The following is a 27666-nucleotide window of genomic DNA, read 5'->3' as shown; positions in this document are numbered from 1 at the left end:
ATATGTATGTATATATGTATTTATATGTATATATGTAAGCACACATACAAACATCTACGTACAAATGTTTGTGTGTACATACACGCAGACACACACATATATATGCATATATATATATATACACACATACATATTTATACATGTGTATACACACACACACATATATATATATATACATATATAAACATAAATATATATATATATATAATACATACATACACATATATACATATATACATATATACATATATATATATATATATAAATATATATATATATGTATTATATATATATAGATTATATATATGTATATATATTATAATATATATATATATATATATATATATATATATATATATATATATATATATATGTGTACATAAAGACCTCATCTCATCCAAATCGCTATTACTTCTGGTTATGGAGTTCTTACTGACAGAAAATCAAATATTATAACAATTTCAATGCTGTATTTTCTTCTCAATTAAAAGGCTGTTTCTTAGCATTTCATTTAAGATCACATTATAGTTAGCAACTTGAAAAACTATAATCACCATTTGCACTCGCACATATATGACTATCGGTGAGTTTGTCTGTGCTGTGTGTCTATGTGAGTGTAAACAAACCTTTTGAATGCATCATGTAAACCACTGATTGAGTATGGATAGAATTTTTCCACAAGGAAAATTTATTTGTGTGAGTATTTGTATATACCTTCTTAGATAAAAAGGTTGCTCTTTCTCTCTCCCTCTCTCTCTCTCTCTCCTCTCTCTCTCTCTCTTTACATATATATATATAAGTATATACATCTATCTCTATCTCTTCCATCCGTCCCTCTCACTCTCTCTCATATATGTGTGTGTGTGAGTGTGTGTATATGTATATATATATATATATATTATATATATATATAGGTGTAAGAGTGGCTGTGTGGTGAGTAGCTTGCTTACCAACCACATGGTTCCAGCTTCAGTCCCACTGTGTGGCACCTAGGACAAGTGTCTTCTACTATAGCCTCGGGCCGACCAAAGCCTAGTTAGTGGATTTGGTAGACGGAAACTGAAAGAAACCCATCGTATGTATATATATATATATATATATATATATACATATGATGACAACAATGACTGCAACAATTGTATGAACAAGGTAAGCAATCTATCTAAAATAAAAGAAAATGGCTTGTGATGTGATATACTAGTGTATTATAAAAGTGGAATGAAATATCTGTGAACTAAATCAATGAGGGGTGACCATCACCAAAACATATATGACCAACACCAACACTACGACTATCAGCTTTTAAATAACTGTAAAACACAGTAATAGCATTACTATGTTAGTAATGCCTGCATCTACATATATTGTATGTCAACACAATGGAATACGTTTGTGTGTGTGAATTGAAAGTGGGATGTTTATAGCTTAAGCTGGAGATAGAAGGAATGAAGTGTTGATGAATCTGCTAACTCCTCAACTAAATGGAATCGTATAGTAATTCTTCTACATCAAATTTGGAGCAAAATTGTGACACCAGCAAATGGCTTTAGATTTGAAAATGTCATAAAGGACGATATTGTTGAGTTTCCCGTGTCCCAGAGGATGAATAAGTATCACAAATAACAACAAAAATGTTAAAAATGTGCATAACTAAAATTAAATAAATAAGCTTACTGCAAAAGAAGAGGAGTTGGAATCATGGAGGAAGCCAGATAGGAAATGGGCAGATGCTAGAAAGAAAGAAGAAGAACAGAAGAAAGAGAGAGGGGAAGAAAGAAAGGGAGAAGGACAAAGAAGAAAGAAGAAAAAGACAAGTAAAAATAAAAAGGAGAGATGAAAGTCAGATTAAAAGATACAAATAGTACAAGTGATATATTTGGTACTAATGCAAGATTCCTGTCGTTTTCAATATTAATAATGTCCTGTCCAATCAGTTTTAAATGCTTATTTGATGAATAGCTATATAATAATTACTACGCCATTTACAAATACTTATAAACCAAAGTTTCATTCTAGGTACTCATGACTGTCAGATGATCAATTCTGCAAAACCCTGTGTAAGCTAATGAAGTCATTTCCACTTCAATATAGTTGTGTAACCAAGGTGGTGAGCTGGCAGAAACGTTAGCACACAGGGCAAAATGCTTAGCGGTATTTCGTCTGTCTTTACGTTCTGAGTTCAAATTCTGCTGAGGTTGATTTTGCCGTTCATCCTTTTGAGATCGATAAATTAAGTACCATTTGCGTACTGAGGTCAATCTAATCAACTGATGTCCTCCCCAAAAATTTCGGGCCTTGTGCCTAGAGTAGAAAAGAATATAGTTGCGTAACTGTGTACATGAGCATATCTACATATTTGCATTATTATAGGACAGAAATTCTAAGAAACAGTCTGTGAAATATTTAATTTACAAATTTGCATATATATATATGATATGTAAATAAAATATTTCACACACACACACACACATATATATATATATGTATGTATGTATGTGTGTGTATATCTAAATTCTGTATGACACTTTTACTCTTTCTTTTAGCCCCCTCACACTCTCTTCATTCCTTCCAGTTTTCTTTTTCTCACTCCCACCCTCTCTCACATTTCTTGACTTTCCTTTCATTCTCATCACTTTCCCTCTTCCTTTACTTCACTCAATCCCTTTCCTTTTTCTCTCTTTGTCGTGCCTCCTTAATTCTTCAATCCCTCTACCCCACCTCTCTCCTCTCCTTCTATGTGACCCGTGTTCAGCCAAGCCTGACCTTTCTTGTTTCAACAACCATCCATTTAGCATCTCTTTTATTCTTTTCGGTGACTTTTATCTTCTATGTCCCTGCTGTAAGGCTTCACTTCCACACACACCAGCTTAATTTAATTTGTCCTTAGTCGAAAGACACCTGTTGTTTGTTTTGTAATTATATACCATTTCGCCGTTTGTTGCATCCTTGTTTTTGGATACATTCACTTGCTTTCTTCCAAAGAATCTAGTGCTGTTAGCTTAGATTTTCTTAGAGCAGTCTTGAGAGTAACTGGCTGAAACTGCAAAGACGATCTGGTACTTGACTGAAGATTGAAAGTTCTGAATGACCCAACCTTGTTGTTTCCTGTCCTTTTTTGTATCATCTAACTGTCCGAATGTTTTGTTGTTACCTGTAACCTTTTTGTTCTATTTTTTGTTTTGTTTATATATATATATATATATATAATATATATACCAACACACACACACACACAGATATATAATACATATATGTATATATCAACATATATACAAACTCTTCTATATATATATGTGTGTGTTTGTGTATGAATGTATATATATTCACATATGTGTATACACATTCACATATATACAAAGACATTTTTCTTGGGTGTGTGTGAGCATGAGTGTATGTGTGTGTGTGCTGGTGTATGTATACGCTCATACAAATATACATAAATGAATACATGTATAAGTACCAAGATTCATTCACACACACACACACACACACACACACACATATACATACATACATATATACATACATATATGCATACATATAGCTAGAAGACAAAGCTGTAAAGAAATGATAAAGTTATCTGAATATATACAAGCAAATATTAAAGATTTCTCGCTGGTGGCAGTTAATTCTCTGCCAATACAATTAAACTTCATTGCTTGTTTCAATATAAAGAAAACATAAATAGATAAAAGTTAAACGAAATCGAATAAAACACAATATAATATATTGAGTAAATAAACACCATTTATTTTTTTATGGTATCTTTATTAGTTTTTGTAGTTATGTTATTTTACTATCTTATTTATTTTAGGTCTTAATTAGTTTTATATGTGTGTGTATGTGTATACTATGGTGTAGAGTACTCGTTCTTCCGTCATTCAACACTAGGTGGATATATATACATATATATATATACTTATCTATATATAATATCTATGCATATATAAATATATATATATATAGATGTATATATTTATATAATATACATATATATAGTATATATATATACATCTATATATATATATATATGTAGATATATAAGCATATATATATATATATTATATATCTATATATATATATATATCTATATATATATATATAGATGTATATATATATATATATATAGACATATATATTATATGTATATATATATACATAAATAAATAGATATACAAATATATGTATATATATATATACACATATATATATAACATATATACGCACACACACATATATAGACAATATATACATACTATATATATATATATTATATATATATATATATACATATATATATATGAGGATAATAATGGTTCTTTGTTTAAGAAATTCTCTTCATCACCACTTCATAATGGATTCGGTTCCACTGCACTGGGCAAGTGATTTTGCAGTAACTCTAGGCTGAGTTCTGTCTGTGTGTATGGGTGTGTAGGTGTGTGTGTATGTGTGTGTGTGTGTGTGTGTGTAGGCGTGTGTGTGGCTGTGTGTGTATGTGTCTCTTTGAGCATACATATATATATATATATATATATACATACATAAAATTAAGAGGAATGACCACTAAAGTGGACACCTAAAATGCTAAACATAGGCGTCAAATCTCCATTACCATGAAGAATGTGTGGGTGAAAAAACAGACACACAAACACACACACACATATATATATTCTTCATGGTAATGGCGATTTGACATCTATGTTTAGCATATTAGGTGTCCACTTTAGTGGTCATTTGTCTTAATTTAGTATGTAACACAATTTTTAATCTTCAGATTTTTAAAAATACTGCTAAAGCACTGGTTTTAATTCATTAATATCAATTTCTACCCTTATTATTTAATATATATAGTTTATAGGTTAGAGAAAGGTGTATTTTTCTATATAGAATACACTTTGAAGTGCTCAAGAGATTTGATGAGTAAATGTAATGATAAGTATGTTAAGCAAGTCGATCTACACAAAATATTAAATGCATTTAATAGAAAAAAATGTACATGTGTACAGATATATTCCATCTTTAAACTCCATCCTGTCAACACTTCAAATGTAAAAGTCTCCAATGTAAAATTATCCCCTGAAGATGGAGGTATTATCCAATAATGTATTCAAGTAACTATCATTATTCCTAAGCACAAGCCCCCAGACACAGCTGTTGGTCTCCTAAAACTCTACCCATTTAACTACTAATATTATTTATTGTCTGTAAGTCCAACTATTTTATATCCATACACATATACATTTTTTTCTATGAAATGTATTTAATATTCTGTGTAAATTGACTCGCCCAACTTGCTTGTCATTACATTTGATCATATATATATGTATCAATAGATAAAGAGATATAGATAGACAATTACATCCATCCATCCATACATCCATACATACATGATGATGGTCATCCACTCGTGACCGAGGAAGACCATTGCTGACTTTCAGGAACATTGCGGATTAACTTATATTTTAGATTTGTGGCTCTGTTGGCTTTTAATGAGCCCAACTCTTGACAAGTGTACATGACCACAAACATTGCAAACCGAGCTTTTCCCCATTCACTACACCAGCAATGCACTTTCGAGCAGCACATTTAAGTCCTTCATGCAGAATACGTGCTCTCTCAAAGGTCTTGACCCCCCACCTCCTTAACTACATGGCATCTTGACCCCCCACCTCCTTACCACTACATGGCATCTTGGACAAGTGTCTTCTACTGTAGCCTCAGGCCAACCAAAGCCTTGTGAGTAGATTTAGTAAACAAAAACTGAAAGAAGCTCATCGTATGTGTGTGTGTGTGTGTGTGTGTATTTGTGTTTCTGTTTGTTGTTCCACCATCACTTGACAGCCAATGATGGTGTGTTTACATCCCTGTAACTTAGCGTTCCAGCAAAAGAAACTGACAGAATAAGTACTAGGCTTACAAAGAATGAGTTCTAGGATCGATTGTTCAACTAATGGTAGTGCTCCAGCAGAGCCGCAGTCAAATGACTGAAACAAATAAAAGAATAAAAGAGATTGGCTACAAGGCAGTGAGCTGGCAGAATTGTTAGCATGCTGGACGAAATGCTTAGCAGTATTTCACTTGTGGCTATGATCTGAGTTCAAATTCTGCCAAGATCAACTTTGCCTTTCATCCTTTCAGGGTCGATAAATTAAGTACCAGTTGTGTACTTGGGTCAGTCTAATCAACTGACCCCCTCTCATCAAATTTCAGGCCTTGTGCCCATAATAGAAAAGATTATTACTATTGGTTACAAATTTTGGCACAAGGCCAGCAATTTCAAGGGAGGGAATAAGTTGATTATATCAAATCCTGTGGCGAGCTGGCAGAACCGTTAGCACACCGGGCGAAATGCATAGCCGTATTTCGTCTGCCGTTACATTCTGAGTTCAAATTCCGCCGAGGTCGATTTTGCCTTTCATCCTTTTGGGGTCGACAAATTAAGTTCCAGTTACACACTGGGGTCGATATAATCGACTTAATCCATTTGTCTGTCTTTCTTTGTCCTCTCTATGTTTAGCCCCTTGTGGGTAGTAAAGAAACATATATCAAATCCTGTATTTAACTGGTACTTCTTTTTTATCAACCCCAAAAGAATGACAGGCAAAGTTGACCCTGGTGGATTTGAACTCAGAACCTAAAGATTTATGAACTGCCACAAGGCATTCAGCCTGGTGTGGTAACAATTCTGCCAGCTCGTTATTTTATTATAATTATCAATATTTAAATCATTCTCATTATCAGGTGGTGAGCTGGTAAGATCATTAGCACAATGGGCAAAAATCTCAGCAGCATTTCATCCATGCTCACGATCTGAGTTCAAATTCCACCAAGGTCGACTTTGCCTTGCATCCTTTTTGGGGTAGATAAAATAAATACCAGTTGAATACTGGAGTTCATGTAATTGACTCACCCCTCCCCCAAAATTGCTGGCCTTGTACCAAAATTTTCAATTAATATTAAAGTCATTATGAAGGTAGTTGAGCTGGCAGATTCATTAACATGCTAGATAAAATTCTTAGTAGTACTTCATCCACCTCTTTATTTCCTGAATTCCAACCGTTTATGTCTTGAGTTCAAATATACCTAGGGTTAACTTTTCCTCTCTGAGGTCAACTTTGCCGTTCATTCTCTTGGACTTGATAAAATAAGTAGCAGTTGAGTACTGGTGTTGATGTAATTAATTCACCCTCTCCTCAAAGTTGCTGGCCTTGTGCTTATGAATTTGAGTCTTTGTAACATTTCTTCTGTCTGACATGGTTTGCTGCTTACATTTATATTTTTAAAAAACCAATGTAGTAATTTTATTATTATCGTCTTATGCAGAGGGAGGAAAAAAATTTGAACCCAAATATATATATATATATATGCTAGAATAATAATAATGATAATAATAATAATAATAATAATAATAATAATAATAATAAAATAATAATAATATAATAATAATAATAATAATAATAATAATAATAATAATAATAATAATAATAATAATAATAATAATCATTGCTATTATTATTAAGTCAGCAAACTGCTAGAATCATTAGCATAGTGGGAGAAATGCTTAGCAGCATTTTGACCATCTTTACATTCTGAATTCAAATTCCACTGAGGTCCACTTTGCATTTCATCCTTTCAGAAGTTGATAAATTAAGTACCAGTTGTGTACTGGAGTCGATCTAATTGACTGGTCCCCTCCTGCTAAATTCAGGCCTTGTGCCTATAGAAGAATTGATTATTATTATTATTATTATTATTATTATTATTATTATTATTACTTTATGTTTGACTTTTGCTTTACATTTGTACAAGTTGGCTCCAAGTCTCACCCAGAGACCTCAAGAGACAACAAGTTGGAAGTTCATGTTGGTGTTATGCCTAGTGTGCCATATATTTGGTTTTGTACATAGTGTTGTTCTAGAGAATGCCAAAAAAACCATGCGAAAATTATGTTTGTTTTAAAACTTGTGATTACATAGAAAGTATTTTGCGTAGGATATGAGCAGTTCCCATGAGCACTGTTTTTTTAATTTCTACCATTTTGGGATTTCCTGGTATCTGAGCTAAGTAGCAATCAGCCTCTTTTGCTATCATTCCTAGGGCACCTACCACAACAGGTATTGTTTTAGTCTTCAGGTTCCACATTTTGGTAATTTCTATTTCAACATCTTTATATTTGCTCAGTTTTTGGTAGGTCTTGACAGATACGTTTATATCGATTGGGACAGTCATATCAATGAAGGGGCATGATTATTATTATTAGTATTAGTGTTGTTATTATTATTATTATTATTATTATTATTATTACTACTACTACTACTACTACTACTACTACTACTACTACTACTACTACTGCTATTGTAGTTGTTGCAGTTATCACCACTACTACTATTATCACAATTTCTACTACTACTACTACCACCACCACTACTGCTACTACTACTATTATTTTTGATTCTATTATCGTTATTATTATTATTATTATTATTGTTATTATTATTATTGTTATTAATATTATTGTTATTATCATTACTACTACTACTACTACCACTACTACTACTACTACTACTACTACTACTACTACTTCTACTACTACTACTACTACTGTAGTTGTTGCTGTTATCACTGCTGCTATCACCACTACTACTATTATCACAATTTCTACTACTACTACAACCACCACCACCACTGCTACTACTACTATTATTATTTATACTATTACTATTATTATTATTATTATTATTATCATTATTATTACTATTATTACTATTATTATTATTATTATCATTATTACTATTATTACTATTATTACTATTATTATTATTATTACTATTACTATTGTTATTATTGTTATTATTATTACTATTATTATTATTATTCTTTCTAACAATATTAAAAGAACCAGAAAAGGTGGAGAAATAAAATTAAAAAAAGCTAAGACAAAAGACAAACACAAAACAACAACATAAGGCTTTTGGTAGACTGGCTGCTGGAAAGTAACAAGCACTCTTGATAAATATTGTGGTTTTCACAAATGGAAAGCAAACCGTTTCTGCCTGGCTTGCACGGTGCATGAATTACCTCACACCTCGCACACCTCGCACAGCTCTCTGCACCTCACTACATCGCTCTGCCCCGCAGTGCTTGAAGGATTTATTGCAATCTGTCTTGAGAAAAATGTCCACTCTGGATGATCAATTTCTCAAATATGTTTGCTACAATACATTTATCATTTTCACGCTCCGCCGGTCAACACCAGACACAGTGCTTTTATTGAAAAACGAGCCAAATATAAGTAAATAAATAACTAAATAAACTAAATAAAAAAATAAAATAAAACTTTCCAGGAACACTGCAAAGGAATAAATGGCAAATAATAATAATAATAATAATAATGATAATAATAATAATAATGATGATGATGATAATAATAATAATAATAATAATAATAATAATAATAATAATAATAATAATAATGATAATAATAATAACAATGATAATGATAATAATAATAATGATAATAATAATAATAATAATAATAATAATAATAATAATAATAATAATAAAAACATGAAAAGAATTAAAGAAAATAAAGAATGAGTGAAAAAGTGGTCTGTGTAGGGGCTGAAGTATGGTGTGGTTGCAATGGTGGTGATGGTGACCATGGGGTGCAAGACTTGAAGAATGCTGGAAGTAGTAGTTGTAGTGGTAGTAGTAGTGGTAGTAGTAGTAGTAGTAATAGTAGTAGTAGTAGTAGTAGTAGTAGTGGTGGAGTTGATGGGGGTGTTATTGATGGTGGTGCTGATAATGACGACGTTGATGATGGTGGTGGTGGCGGTGGTGGCAGCGGTGGTAGTGGTGGTAGTGGATTTGACAGGAAAGAAAATCCTGTTAGATATCACTCTTTGATAACGGATCAGATACCTTGTTTGTTATGAGTTTATAAATATGTGTGTGCGTGTGTGTATGTGTGTGCGCATGTGTGTGTATGTGTGTGTGTGTGTTCACATGTGTGCATGTGGATATAAATATATAACTATATACTCAAACAGACATACATACTCATACATAAGCCCACTCACATTCATATATACATGTTTATATATACATATATATATATATATATATATATATATATATATATATATACATATATATATGCATTTATATATATATATATAATATATATATATGTATATATATATATGTATGTATGTATATATATATATACATATATATGTAAGTATATATATATAAATACATAAATATATATACACACACATATGCATGTGAGTGTGTGTTAGAGTGAGTATATGGAAATGTATAAGTGTGTATATATGTGTGTGTGTGTGTGTCTAGATAGTTTACCTGATTTCATTTTATATGCATACTTGCACACACACACACACAAACACATACATACACACACATAAATATATATGTGTGTATATATACATATATAAATATACACATTTATACACTCACACACATGCACGTATATACATAGATACAGACATATACGAACATGTATATATACATACATACATACATACATGCATGCATACATGCATACATGCATACATACATACATACATACATACATATACCCACACTCACATATATATATACTTATATGTATACATTTATGTATACACTCACACACCGATACGTATGTATACTTGCACATGTGCACATATATGCATATATATATATATATATAAGCATGCCTATATGTAATTTTTTTTTATATTTAGTAGTCTCACCATTGATATTGGCTTAAATCTATTGAAATAGGTTTAGGATTACGGGTCAGATGCAGCACATGATGAAGTAATACTTTGATGGTTGTGGCTGTAAACTGTATTACTTACACATCACTTGACCATTACGTCCTGCAGCTTTTATCGGTCAGTTTAGTCCAAAGTTATATATATGCTTATTATTTACAGAGAAAAATTAACCAAAAGGAAAAAAAAAGAATAAAAAGTGAGTTAAGAAAATGATAATGAAATATAGCATAAAAGGAACAGGAAATATGAAAGAAAAAGAAGAAGGAAATAATAATATTAAAGAATATATAATAATATGAAAGATAGGCATGACAATATTATGGCTATGATATTAAACTTTGATAATCTTTAAGAAAAAGCTGCATAAATATGATTGATACCTCTGCACGAATGACTTCTGAAAGTAATATTCACACGTTTCAGATATTTGTCCCAGCATGCATCTAACAGATGCATTCTGGGACTAGACTGGACTAGAGAGAGATTGTTTCATGTTTTTTTTTGTTGTTTTTTTTTTTCTTCTTCTAGTTTTTGTTCTTGTCAACCTTCAATAAGTTATAGCTTTGAAGTTTGATAATGTATATTTATAAAACTTTGATGCTGGTAGTTGTTGCTGTTTTAAACTAATAAAGAATTGATGGATGGATGGATGGATGGATGTTAGTTATTATTGTTGTCGGTAAAGGATTGTCCAAGATTTAGGGATCTTATATTTAAGTGGACATTTCCCATGCATGACTGTGTATGAATGCATGGAAATGTATGTGTGTGGTGGGAGGCAGAAATATATTTTGATATTGAACAAGAATAAAAGCTTCAGTCAGACAGCTGCTCCATGGATTAGACTGAATCAGATTTTGAGAGGAGAACAGGAATAATGGTTTTCTCTGCATATAAACAAAAGTCAAGAATACAATTTGGTTTCAATATCCAGTGGAAACTGTTTCATAAATCTCATCTCGATAATGACATTTGGAAAGGCATGAATGACACTGCAGTACTTACCATGCTCTATAAAATTAATGTCTCATATCTTGGGAAGGAAAATTTTTGTTGCAATATTCGTGTGCCTATAGTGAAACAGAGTATCACTGTAAGGTTATGGTTGTGTGAGAGGAAAGTGATGATAGTAATGTCATTGTAAGATCACCGTCTTGTTATAAGTTGATTGCAGTGTGATTGTAAAAAGATAACCATATCATGACAAAGATAGAAGCCTGTCGTAAATATGTATATATATATATGTGCGTGTGTGTATGTGTGTGTGTATGTCTGTGTTCGTCCCCCTAGCATTGCTTGACAACCGATGCTGGTGTGTTTACGTCCCCGTCACTTAATGGTTCGGCAAAAGAGACCGATAGAATAAGTACTGGGCTTACAAAGAATAAGTCCCGGGGTCGATTTTCTCAACTAAAGGCGGTGCTCCAGCATGGCCACAGTCAAATGACTGAAACAAGTGAAAGAAAAAAAATATCACAGTAATGTGATAATATTATGACTGGTGACAGCAGTGCTAGAGTAAGATTAAGTAGTGTCTCATTAACAGAGTGATAGGATAAAGAACGTTTCTGCCAGCTCGCTGCCTATAGTGTATTAGTTCTGGCAGAGTGTCAAAACCTAACTTGTGGGCACATATGGCTAAAAGGTTACTGCTAAACTACAACCTGCCCCTGCATATGTCAATGCATACACATGCATATGCACAGACACAAACACGTATAAACACACATATGCATACACTTAAAATCATTGAAATATTGACTGTGAATTTGTGAGCGTATTATATATATATATATATAAGGCAAGCTGGCAGAACCGTTAGCATGCCGGGCGAAATGCGTAGCCGTATTTTGTCTGTCGTTACGTTCCGAGTTCAAATTCCGCCGAGGTCGACTTTGCCTTTCATCCTTTCGGGGTCAATAAATTTAGTACCAGTTACACACTGGGGTCGATATAATCGACTTAATCCTTGTTTGTCCCTTCTGTGTTTAGCCCCTTGTGGGTAGTAAAGAAAAAAAAAAAAAAAATATATATATATATATATATAACATCCCCATCATCATCATCATCATTTAACGTCCATTGTCCATGCTGGCATGGGTTGGACAGTTTGACTGGGCTGGCACACTGGCAGTCTGCGCCAGACACCAGTCTGATTTGGCATGGTTCTCCATGGCTGGATGCCCTTCCTAATGCCAACTACTTCAAGAATGTAACTGGTGCATTAAATGCCATTGGGAAGGGTGCCATTTGCATGACACCAGGGTGTTTCAACATGCCACCAGCATTGGTGCCAATTTGCATGACACCAATATTTGCCATGACTGCAATTTTGCTCAGCTTGATGGGTCTTTTTTTCAAGCATGACATAAGGCCAAAGGTCTTGATCATTGCCTCCATCAGGCCCAACACTCGAAAGGAACTCAGCCACTTTGCCTCTGTGAAACCCAACACTCAAAAGGAACTCAGCCTCTTTGCTTCCGTGAGGCCCAACACTTGAAAGTATTTCAGCCACTTTGCCTCCATGAGGCCCAATGTCCTAAAGATTTTCTTTATGTGCTACCATCAAGGGTGCACTTGGCTTGATGGGTCCTCTCAAGCACAGTACATCGCCAAAGGTCTCAGTCACCTGTTATTGCCTCTGTGAGGCTCAAAGTTCATAGATCATGTATTACCACATCATATCATATGTTCCTGCATCTACCTCTGCCACAGGTTCCCTTCATAGTTAGAGATCGGCACTTCTTTACACCACTGTTCTCATCCATATGTAACACATGACCATACCAGTGCAGTCATCTCTCTTGCACACTACATCTGATTCCTCTCATGCCACATTTTTCTCTCAAGATGCTTACTCTCTGTCGAACATGCACACTGACATTGCACATCCAGCGAAGCATACTGGCTTCATTTCTTTCAAGCCCATGCATGTCCTCAGCTGACTTAGCCCATATTTCACTGCCATGCAACACAGGCATCAAATAATCTGCCTTTTACTCTGAGAGAAAGGCCCTTTGTTGCCAGCAGGGGTAGGAACTCGCTGAACTTTACCCAGCCTAATCTTATTCTCACAGCTACACTCTAGGTGCATCCACCTCCACTACTAACTTGGTCACCTAGATAATGGAAGCTATCTATTACCTCTAACTTGATCCCCCTGGCATCTATTTGGAGTCTATTATCTGTGCATTTTCAGCATTTATTATAACTATGGACTTTCCACATACAAAAGTTAGTTTCCCTGATAACCTTCTTCTGATGTTGCTGCACCTTTTATGTGTGCAAAGCTTACACTGGGTGCATCTTGTGGAGTTTCTGTCAATATTTTTTCTACAGATTGATCAGGGCCATCTACCTGAAAGGATTTGTGATTTGTCTGTATATATATATATATACACACACCTCACATACTCATTTGCTTCTGTATATATATATATGTATGCATGTATGTATGTATGAATGAATGTGTATATATATTATATTATATTTATATATATATATGTATGTATGTATGTACATATGTATGTATGTGTGTGTATATATCTATGAATGTATGTAAGCATGGGCATTCATATGTCTGGGTGTGTGTGTGTATATATATACATATATAATATATATATACATATACATACACACACATACACACACACACACACACAATATTAAAGATTCAAAAGAATCAGGTACTTAAATGATAGGTACCAAGTCGGGGTGAATTATCTTGTAACAGACACCTTTAGCCAAATAAATATCACCAGTACGGAAGTGCATCCAGTGAAATATTCAGGTTATGCATACAGAGAATTTAACCTTTATGAGTATTTTAATAGAGTAAGGGTTGTTAATCCAAAAACTTATGTTGTACTGGACATAAGGTATTTGGTACATTCAAGATAATCCAATGGATTGGGATTCCAGTAAGGTGCATTATGAATAAATAACTAAATAAACAACAAAATGACGGATACGTGTCACTTCCTTACAGCTGTTTCGAATGGATTTCTTTATTAGATTAATGAGTACATTATACCATAACGCCCCACCAAAAAATGAAACGCTTTCTTCTGATGATACATACATTTCAAACGATGTAAGAACAACGTTTGGCCACAGTGGGCGAGCTGTACCTGATTCCGGCTGACGCTGATCTGGAATGAAAGAATGTAGCAAAGTTACAAAGACATTAAGTGGTTAGTTAGAGGGTAGTTAACCTCTTAATGTCTTCCTAACTTTGCTATGTTTTCTCATTCCAGGCCAGCCTCAGCTGGAGTCAGGTTCAATTCACTCACTGTGGTAAAGTGTTGTTCTTATATTGTTTGAAATGCTATGTGTCATCTGAAGAAAGTGTTTTTTTTTAGTGGGGTTATGATGTAATATACTCATTATCCCTTTCGTTACCAACCCGGCTGAAACCGGCCCTGGCTCTGAGTACAAATGTCTTGTTTTCATAAGTTTTGAACTAAAATCTTCCACCAAACCTTAGTCACAATTTATGTTCCTAACACTAGTTGAATGATAACTAAGTTATTTTACTAAATTCTTTGTTATATTTAAAATAATTGAGAGAAACACAGAGCATCTCAAAATAGAGACAGTAACGAAAAGGTTAATCTAATAAACAAATCCATTGGAAACAGCTGTAATGAAGTGATGTGAAGGCAATGGCTCTGTGGTTGGAGCATCGAGCTTATGATCGTGAGGTTGTGAGTTTGATTCCTGGACCGGGCTGCATGTTGTGTTCTTGAGCAAGACACTTTATTTCACATTGCTCCGGTTCACGCAGCTGTAGAAATGAGTTGCGACGTCACAGGTGCCAAGCTGTATCAACCTTTGCCTTTCCCTTGGTGGTGTGGAGAGGGAAGGCTGGTATTCATGGGCAACTGCCGGTCTTCCATAAACACAACCTTGCCCTGGTTTGTGCCTGGGAGGGTAACTTTCTAGGTGCAATCCCATGGTCAGTCATGACCGAAGGGGGTCTCAGCTCAACACACACACACACAGAGTTTGATTCGGTTTCATGTTACTTGATGTTTTGTAGGCTTACAACATAAATTCAGCTCATTCAGGCTCAGGTACCTAATTCAGGAATCTGCACCTGAAAAAGCTAGGTTTCTGTTAGAAGCCTGTGAAACTTTAAGTTACATGGAACTGAATCAAGCTGTTCTAAAGAATAATATATATAACTTCTACTAAAAGTGTTGAGTGCCTTCTTCATTCACTTGTCCACTCACTTGTATATATATACATATATATATATATAAATATATATATATATATATTTATATATATATATATATATATATATATATATATATATATATATATATATATATATATATATATGCACACACATGTATGTATATGCATACACTTGAACCTACATATAAACACACATGCATTAAAATATATATACATAGACACATACATGTGCACAGATTGTACTTATATCAGTGTGTATGTGTGTATGTGACTGTGTGTGTATGTATGTGTGTATATATATATATTTATATATTTATATATATATATACACATACATATGGACACATTAGATAACTTCAACAGAAAAATCAACCATGCTGCCAATCATAAACACACACACACACTCAGACAGACACACTTACATGCACACACACGCACTCACACACACCACACAACACAACACATACCAATCCATTAATATTTTTCTAGAACACAATGGCAAATAATGGAATTCAAACACTGAAGAAGATGGTTCCACCAGAGAACCTTTCTAGGGTGTTCCTGTTATCTCGGAAGATAAAGCAAGAGATGAGGAAAAGGTTTTATCTTCTGTTAGGTTTGTGCTTTGTTTGACTGTGTATTTATTTTTGTTTTCGGTTTTAAGAGAAGGCTTTTATCTCAACTTAGCTATTAAGCTTGATCAAAACCAACAAAGAACCAAAATACAACAACAAAAACAAGATCACAAACACTACAAAGAACAATAGAACAAAATACAAATATAAATATAATGAAACACAACAAAACTAGCATCAACAAAATGCAAACTAATTTGGGTATACTTACGTACTAATAAAACACAAAAGGAATTTCAGAGACATAATGAAAATATTCCATTTACATCAAGTACAGCGAAACAAAATTTCGTAAGCTACAATAACAATAAGAAGAACACCGACCATAATAATGATGCTTTATTATTATTATTATTATTATTATTATTATTATTATTATTATTATTATTATTATTTTTTTTTTTTTTTTTTTGCTCTATTTAACTTATGCACAAGTTCATAAATTTATATTGAAAGATTATGTGATGTTTATGCCATTCCCAAGGGCAGCAGTAGAGTAAATGGAATTGAAAATAAAATTGTGCTTTTGGTTCACAGAGGACTTAACACTTAAAATAGCAATTGACATAATGATGATGATTATGATAATAATAACAACAACAACAACAACAACAACAACAACAATAATAATAATAATAATAATAATAATAATGATAATGATAATAATAATGATAATGATAATAATAATGATAATAATGATAATAATAATGATAATAATAATAATAATAATGATAATAATAGTAATAATAATGATAATAATAATGATGATAATAATAATAATAATAATTTCTAACATCAGTAATAGGCCATATATTTTGCACAGTTTATATGTATGTAGATGGTGAGTCATTCCAATGCATTGAACAAATAGCAATAGTCAATCCCCAGCTTCATACACAAGCATACTTACATCCACAGACACACACACAAATATTTATATATGTTGTCATATATGTATATATGCTTATGTGTAAGTGTGTGTGTGTGTGTATACATAGATTTGTATAGACATAAATATATATGTATATATACTCTTACTCTTTTACTCTTTTACGTGTTTCAGTCAGTTGACTGTGGCCATGCTGGAGCACCGCCTTTAGTCGAGCAACTCGACCCGGGACTTATTCTTTTGTAAGCCCAGTACTTATTCTATCGGTCTCTTTTGCTGAACCACTAAGTAAAGGGGACATAAACACACCAGCATCGGTTGTCAAGCAATGCTAGGGGTACAAACACAGACACACAAACACACACATGCATATATATATATATATATATATATATATATATACATATATACGACGGGCTTCTTTCAGTTTCCATCTACCAAATCCACTCACAAGGCTTTGGTCGGCCTGAGGCTATAGTAGAAGACACTTGCCCAAGGTGCCACGCAGTGGGACTGAACCCGGAACCATGTGGTTGGTAAACAAGCTACTTACCACACAGCCACTCCTGCTTTTGGATGTCATACATGTAGCAGTAGAATTTAGTTCCTACTCAGTCAGTGTTCAGATGTTATTAAAAAAACTGTATTAAAATAATAACTGACACTGTGGTCATCGAAAAGGATACAGTAGAAGTTCTGTCTGTGGCTGGAAGCCAGAGTTCCCCACTTCATATCTTTGAGCGGGGTTTTAGGCTCAATTCAGATAGCTCTGTGAACCCGCTTGAGACTCATCAAACCAGGGTGGGAAATGTTTGCTTTTGGAAGGCCATATATGTGGCAGCAGAATTTGGCTCCTACTCAGTCAATGGTCAGTTGTTTTTCATAAAACTTTATTAAAATAATAACTGCACACATCAGGTATAACTCAGGTTATATATAAGGCGGCAAGCTGGCAGAAACTTTAGCATGCCGGGCGAAATGCTTAGCGGTATTTCGTCTGCGTTACGTTCCGAGTTCAAATTCCGCTGAGGTCGACTTTGCCTTTCATCCTTTCGGGGTCGATAAATTAAGTACCAGTTACGCACTGGGGTCGATGTAATCGACTTAATACCTATGTCTGACCTTGTTTGTCCCCTCTGTGTTTAGCCCCTTGTGGGTAATGAAGAAATAGGTATAACTCAGGTGTGAACACAAATTTAAATATACAGAATGTATTAAAGTATTTCAAAATACGAACAGCTGAAAGTAGTGAGCTGGCAGAACTGTAAGCAAGTCTTTACATGCTGAGTTCAAATTCAGCCAAGGTTGACTTTGACTTTCTTAATTTCAGGGTTGATAAAAATAGGTACCAGTTTAGCACTGGGGTAAATGTAATTACTGTACCCCTCCCCACAAACTGCTGGCCATTTGCTAATATTTGATTTGAAACCAATATACACATAACTATGTGTATACTCATAGAAGCATATAACATAATGTATATGATGACAGTGATACAAAATAATTCTTTAATAATCTTTATACATAAATATATATATATATAGGCGCAGGAGTGGCTGTGTGGTAGGTAGCTTGTTTACCAACCACATGGTTCCGGGTTCAGTCCCACTGCGTGACACCTTGGACTAGTGTCTTCTGCTATAGCCCTGGGCCGACCAATGCCTTGTGAGTGGATTTGGTAGACGGAAACTGAACGAAGCCTGTCGTATATATGTATATATATATATATGTGTGTGTTTGTGTGTCTGTTTGTCCCCCTGGCATTGCTTGACAATCGATGCTGGTGTGTTTATGTCCCCGTAAATTAAAGGCGGTGCTCCAGCATGACCGCAGTCAATTGACTGAAATGAGTAAAAGAGAAAAAGAGAGAGAGAGAGTATACATTTCCCGTCATGGTTTGACCATTCTCAATGACCAGTGTCGTAGTCTCCATTACAGCAGTCTGTGATAAATGTTACAGGCTTTGTAGTGTTCACAGAACATTGAGCAGCAGACAAGATATTGGCATTTTGATACCTGGAGCATATCATCGCGATACAGGTAAATTAGTTCGAATATCAGATGGCATTCCATCCAATAAACCAGCTAACATCTTCTCAACGAGAGCTTTAATCTTTATGCTCTCTAGTGCCATTCACTGATCACCAATACATCTCCTCAAAGACATACATCATCTCGAAAGAGTCCAGAAGCTGGCTACCCACATGGTTCTTGGTCTCAAGCATTTGTCTTATGAAGAAAGGCTGAAGATGCTCGACCTTTATTCTCTAGAAAAATGACGACGCCGTGGTGATCTCATTCTTGCTCCCAACATCATAAGCGGAAAGTGTAACCTCTCGAAAGAGCTGTTCTTCACTCCTGCTCCAGAGCGTCAGCTGCGGGGTCACTCCAAAAAGTTCTATCTGTGACGATTTCATCTCAATCGAAGGAGAGGGGCTTTCTCCGTCCGGGTTGCAGATCCGTGGAATAAGCTGCTGGACGCGATAGTGAAGATGCCAAAGACTGCTCGGTTCAAAGTCTCTCTTGACCAGAAATGGCCTGAACTCTTTGCATGAATACCCTCCTTGTATATAACTTCATGTCCCCCTACATGGCCTTGCATTTTGCATTTTGAGCCAAAAAATTAACTTAACTTAACTTCAGCTTTTCAGGCAAAAAAAACACGTACAATATCATCAAATTTATTCTGAATGCCCTGTATACCAGTACAAGCTGAATAACGGAAGGCAGCTTACAAAGTTACCACCATCGAAATTTTAACATTTCTAACTTTATCACAAAATAATTCATTATATTGAGTCTGTGATTTTTTTTTTAAAGATTCTAACACCAACCTTCACACAGAGTATAGAACTGGTATTAATTTTATCAAAGCCAGGACAGTGGAAATATGAAGTCCGAATTCATATTCGTATGCAGCCTGATAATGAAAGGAGATAAAATCTAATATTGCCAGATATTTAGTTTGATGTGTGAGTATGTTTGAAAATTTAAATTCTAATGGCCATATGTGATGTGTCAATATATTTACTTGTGTGTACGTATGAGTGTGAGTGCACTAGGCTGTTTATTTATGTGGAGTTTATAAGCCATAATGGTTTTGTACAAATAGCATGGAATATAGTTTAAGATTTTTCAAATGTAATTTTATAAAATGAACTATGCGATATTAAGATTTAATATCATTTGAAAAGGAATAGTGTGTGTGTATATATGTGTATATATATATATATAATATATATATATATATACATATATTATATATATATATATAATATATATATATAATAACACACACATATATATATAATATAATATATATATACATATATATGCAATATATGCATATATACATATATATATATATATATATATATATATATATATATATGTATTTTTATATATGGTGTGTATACATATGATCATTGAAATGGAAAATAGGGAATAAGTTATAAGAACATTTATTAAATTATAATTTCAGTATACAACTCTAAAATTAGCCTAAAATGTACATATAAATACATAGCAGAACATAGCTATAACTGCTTGCATGTATGCCCGTCTTATCAAGTGCAGTATATATTTTTATTTAACATATATAAGTGCAATAAATTTAATGTAAATCTATATTGATACATTTTAAACTAAACTATATACAGTATAGTAAGCTGGTATTTTAAGTAATATTACTTAAATTTCTTTCAGCCAGTATATATGAGTATGTGCAAATTGGAAACCTCGTATACATAACTAAATAAGGGCATGCACAATACAGTCAGGTTTATAGTATTCACACACACACACACACACACACACACACACACACACACACACACACATATATATATACACACATATGTGTATGCAAACACACATAAAAATATATATGCCCATACTCAAACATACAATTGTGTGTGTGTATGAGAGAGAGAGAGAGAGAGAGAGAGAGAGAGAGAGAGAGTATGAATATATATGAATATAACATGCTTAGCCTCTGGCTCTTCAACTACAAACATACATTAAGTATGTTGTATTGGTAAGTTTTTTTTACTACAGAGCTGCATGTATGGCATAATTTCAAACACAATAATATATGTATGTGTGTGTATATATATATATGTGTGTGTGTGTGTATATATATATATGTATGCATATATATCTGTATATATCTGTATATATATATATATTATAGATATATATATATATATATATATAATATATATAATATATGTATATATATATATATATATATATATGTATATATGTATATATATAATATATATATATATATATATATATATATATATATAGAACAATCTTATTTAGAAATAGATGCGTGCATTCCGTCATATAATAAATTAATAAATAAATAAACTTATGCATATATATATATATATATGTACGTACCTACCTCTACATGTATATATACCTGCATATATGGGTACAGGACACCAAAAAAACGTCGAACTCAATGAGAATCGAAAACATAAACACAAAACCAAGGAAATGGACATTTTTCTTAAACAATGAAAAAATAGAGTACAGGACATACAAAACAAGGAAAATTCCCCTTCTTCAGTCGCCTTTGTTTCATCTACTCCACGTTTCGAAGGTCAAGGCGATACATTACTTTAATGAAACAATCCTTCCCATGAAAATTAAATTAAATAAAATTTGAGATTTTTTTGCGGAGGGGTAAAAATGGTAACAAAAACAGGACAGTAACGACAGTACAAAATATAAACAGTAAAAGACAGGACAAAGAGAATAATAGTAACACAAACAAGAAGGGCTGTTAAGCCAAACGAGATAAAATTTTTACGAACGCTATTTTTGAGAAGGGCGAAGGAGCAACAGAAAGTACCGTCTCTACTTGAAGGCAGTCAGGACAGAAAGACAGTAGCAGAGTTCTCATCGCGGGTCAACGACGGGAGGGAGTAAGGGGAGTAAGAGAAAGGGAGACAAAAAAGGGAGTGGTTGTATATATATATATCTCTTATTATAAAAGGCAGATTTTATCTGCCTCCCTTTGTATCTTATAGAAATCTACAATATAGGATTTCTTCAATTATAATTTACCTAGCATTTTTAAGAGTAGAATGCATCGGGTCATGCCAGGTCCAGTTTTTAAAATTTAAACTCCAATTAAGCAAAATTTACAGAAAACTCACATTCTGGTGTGTATGTCAAATGCTTTTCTTAGTCTGGTTTACAGCACACGCAAACGCACACACACAGTGGGCTACGAATAAAGTGAAAGTAATCAGTGTGTTGACAGGTAGACAATAGAATGCGGTGACGATGGCGATGTCATATTTGTTTCTGTCTATGACGCTGATAGATACATGAGTAAAATGTATGGGAAGCTAAGACATAAGAGTGAGTGAAAATGTTCTTGGAAGAGAGTAAATAGCGAGAGAGAGTGATTTGAGGAAGACTTTACATTAAATAACCGTAGTGGCTTGTGTAGTAATAAAGTAAACATACACTCATACATACTACATACATACATACATACATACATACACACACACATACATACATACCACACATACTACATACCTACATACTACATACATCCATATACATACATACATACATCTTATACATACATACATTACACACAACACATCCACACCACACAGTATTGAAGCTTGAGAACAATCAGATACATTGCAACACATCTGTTGAAAATATTATTGTTCACACACATACATATACATATATACATACAGACAGACAGACAGATAGACACACACACACACACACACATGATCCAGCATGGCCACAATCAAGGCTGAAACATATAAAAGAATAACAGAATATAAATGTGTGCATGTGTGTGAGAGAGAGAGTGTGTGTGTATATGTATGTATGTAGTATGTATATATTATAATAATGCGGTTTTTTCAACAGCTTGAACTAAAAGTCAGAGGGGAATGGGATAAACTACTTATATTAACTTGCTATAAAAGCAGGTAGTAATTTTATCTTGTCCTTATTCATAGTGCAAGTTTTGAAGAGTGCATTTCGATTTTAACAGCTATTTTTTTCAAAGCTATGTTGGAAGTAACAAAAGAGCATATTTGGCATATTTTGCTTTATGAGTTCAATAAAGACAACAACGCAACGGAAAGTACAAGAAATATTAATGCAGTATATGGGGATTGGACAATAAGCGTAAGGCAGTGTCAATGGTGGTTCCAGAAATTCCGAGCCATAAACTACAGCGTAGAAGACGAGCCTCATCCTGAAAGATCTGTAGAACTCGACAAGGACATCCTGAAAACCCTGGTGGAACAAAATCTCATCGTAACTGTTGAGGAACTAGCAGAGAAGCTTGGATTTGGTCATTCAACCATTCATTGAGACTTTTTGTGCTATCGGAAAAGTCAGCAAATTGGGTCAATGGGTTCCTCACGAACTTTCCGAGTCTAATTGCAGCAGAGAGTGAATGTGATGCTTCTTTGCTGCCACTGTCACATCTCACCACTATGCGCTATGTATATCTATATATATAAAACTGTAGTTGTGTGAGTGTCTGTCCCCTTCGATTTAGATTCCTAACTACTCCCACATTTTGCTGTGGAGTAGTTAACCAAATTCGGGTAGCTTATAGTCGTGATTCATATCGAGCCCGTCTGAGGATTAGCGCGCGTCTACGATGAGTCTACGATTTTAAAATAATTTAACATTATTTTTTATTCCATTTTAATGCATAATTTTTCGTGTGTCGATGGCGGCGGAGTTGGCTCCACGCTCACACCTGCCCCGTGGGGAAGGGAGTGTAAGGAAATCAACGTCGTAATGCGTTGTCAAGGAGACCAGCGTTCTTTTAGAACAACGACTTCATGGCTTGAAGACACCAAAACAGAAATGGCTAAGAAAGCGTCTACTGAGTTACTAAGTCTATAATGATTTAAAAAAAAATTTAGAGTCGACCGATTTAAAAAAAAATTACCATCATATTTTTCCATTTTTAAGCATTTTTGCTATAACTCTCTAAAAATGCTTATATAGTTATTTCCCTTACAAACCGAGCAACGCCGGGCGATACTGCTAGTATATATATATATATATTATATATATATAGAACAATCTTACTTAGAAATAGATGCGTGCATTCCGTCATATAATAATTAATAAATAAATAAACTTATGCATATATAATATATATATATATTACGTACCTACCTCTACATGTATATATACCTGCATATATGGTACAGGACACCAAAAAAACGTCGAACTCAATGAGAATCGAAAACATAAACACAAAACCAAGGAATGGACATTTTTCTTAAACAATGAAAAAATAGAGTACAGGACATACAAAACAAGGAAAATTCCCCTTCTTCAGTCGCCTTTGTTTCATCTACTCCACGTTTCGAAGGTCAAGGCGATACATTACTTAATGAAACAATCCTTCCCATGAAAATTAAATTAAATAAAATTTGAGATTTTTTTGCGGAGGGGTAAAAATGGTAACAAAAACAGGACAGTAACGACAGTACAAAATATAAACAGTAAAAGACAGGACAAAGAGAATAATAGTAACACAAACAGAAGGGCTGTTAAGCCAAACGAGATAAAATTTTTACGAACGCTATTTTTGAGAAGGGCGAAGGAGCAACAGAAAGTACCGTCTCTACTTGAAGCAGTCAGGACAGAAAGACAGTAGCAGAGTTCTCATCGCGGGTCAACGACGGGAGGGAGTAAGGGGAGTAAGAGAAAGGGAGACAAAAAAGGGAGTGGTGTATATATATATATCTCTTATTATAAAAGGCAGATTTTTTCTGCCTCCCTTTGTATCTTATAGAAATCTACAAATAGGATTTCTTCAATTATAATTTACCTAGCATTTTTAAGAGTAGAATGCATCGGGTCATGCCAGGTCCAGTTTTTAAAATTTAAACTCCAATTCAGCAAAATTTGCAGAAAACTCACATTCTGGTGTGTATGTCAAATGCTTTTCTTAGTCTGGTTTACAGCACACGCAAACGCACACACACAGTGGGCTACGAATAAAGTGAAAGTAATTCAGTGTGTTGACAGGTAGACAATAGAATGCGGTGACGATGGCGATGTCATATTTGTTTCTGTCTATGACGCTGATAGATACATGAGTAAAATGTATGGGAAGCTAAGACATAAGAGTGAGTGAAAATGTTCTTGGAAGAGAGTAAATAGCGAGAGAGAGTGATTTGAGGAAGACTTTACATTAAATAACCGTAGTGGCTTGTGTTAGTAATAAAGTAAACATACACTCATACATACATACATACATACATACATACATACACACACACACACATACACACACACATACATACATACACACACATACATACATACACACATACATACATACATACATACATACATACATACATATACATACATATATACACACAACACACACACACACACACAGTATTGAAGCTGAGAACAATCAGATACATTTGCAACACATCTGTTGAAAATATTATTGTTCACACACATACATATACATATATACATACAGACAGACAGACAGATATACACACACACACACACACACACACACTGATCCAGCATGGCCACAACTCAAGGCTGAAACATATAAAAGAATAACAGAATATAAATGTGTGCATGTGTGTGAAGAGAGAGTGTGTGTGTATATGTATGTATGTATGTATGTAATATATATAATAATGCGGTTTTTTTCAACAGCTTGAACTAAAAGTCAGAGGGGAATGGGATAAACTACTTATATTAACTTGCTATAAAAGCAGGTAGTAATTTTATCTTCCTTATTCATAGTGCAAGTTTTGAAGTGCATTTCGATTTTAACAGCTATTTTTTTCAAAGCTATGTTGGAAGTAACAAAAGAGCATATTTGGCATATTTTGCTTTATGAGTTCAATAAAGACAACAACGCAACGGAAAGTACAAGAAATATTAATGCAGTATATGGGGATTGGACAATAAGCGTAAGGCAGTGTCAATGGTGGTTCCAGAAATCCGAGCCATAAACTACAGCCTAGAAGACGAGCCTCATCCTGAAAGATCTGTAGAACTCGACAAGGACATCCTGAAAACCCTGGTGGAACAAAATCTCATCGTAACTGTTGAGGAACTAGCAGAGAAGCTTGGATTTGGTCATTCAACCATTCATTGAGACTTGTGTGCTATCGGAAAAGTCAGCAAATTGGGTCAATGGGTTCCTCACGAACTTTCCGAGTCTAATTGCATGCAGAGAGTGAATGTATGCTTTTCTTTGCTGTCACATCTCCCACTACTGCGCTATGTATATCTATATATATAAAACTGTAGTTGTGTGAGTGTCTGTCCCCTTCGATTTAGATTCCTAACTACTCCCACATTTTGCGGTGCAGTTTAACCAATTCGGGTAGCTTATAGTCGTGATTCATATCGAGCCCGTCTGAGGATTAGCGCGCGTCTACGATGAGTCTACGATTTTAAAATAATTTAACATATTTTTTTATTCCATTTTAATGCATATTTTTCGTGTGTCGATGGCGGCGGAGTTGGCGTCCACGCTCACACCTGCCCCTGTGGGGAAGGGAGTGTAAGGAAATCAACGTCGTAATGCGTTGTCAAGGAGACCAGCGTTCTTTTAGAACAACGACTTCATGGCTTGAAGACACCAAAACAGAAATGGCTAAGAAGCGTCTACATGAGTCTACGATTTAAAAAAAAAATTTAGAGTCCACGATTTAAAAAAAAATTAACCATCATATTTTTCCATTTTAATGCATTTTTTGCTATAACTCTCTAAAAATGCTTATATAGTTATTTCCCTTACAACCCGAGCAACGCCGGGCGATACTGCTAGTATATATTATATATATATTAATATATATATATATATATATATATATACATATACACATATATATTTATGTGGCTATAGATACATATGATATCGCCATATATGAAATTTTGCCCATCTGTATATAAGCATTTGCATCAATATATATTTTCATAAATGAACCCAGTTACAGGCATATGTAATGCAGGAATGCATGTAAATATACATATACAGTAATATGTATAGTCTCACAAATATATTATATAGTATGTTTAATAATTATGGAAACTAGTTATTTACTATATGAAGAAAAGATCAAATGCATTATATAGATACATG

Source organism: Octopus sinensis, linkage group LG8, assembly GCF_006345805.1.
Source record: "Octopus sinensis linkage group LG8, ASM634580v1, whole genome shotgun sequence".
In the NCBI taxonomy this organism is placed as follows: domain Eukaryota; kingdom Metazoa; phylum Mollusca; class Cephalopoda; order Octopoda; family Octopodidae; genus Octopus; species Octopus sinensis.
This window is presented reverse-complemented; position numbering follows the sequence as displayed.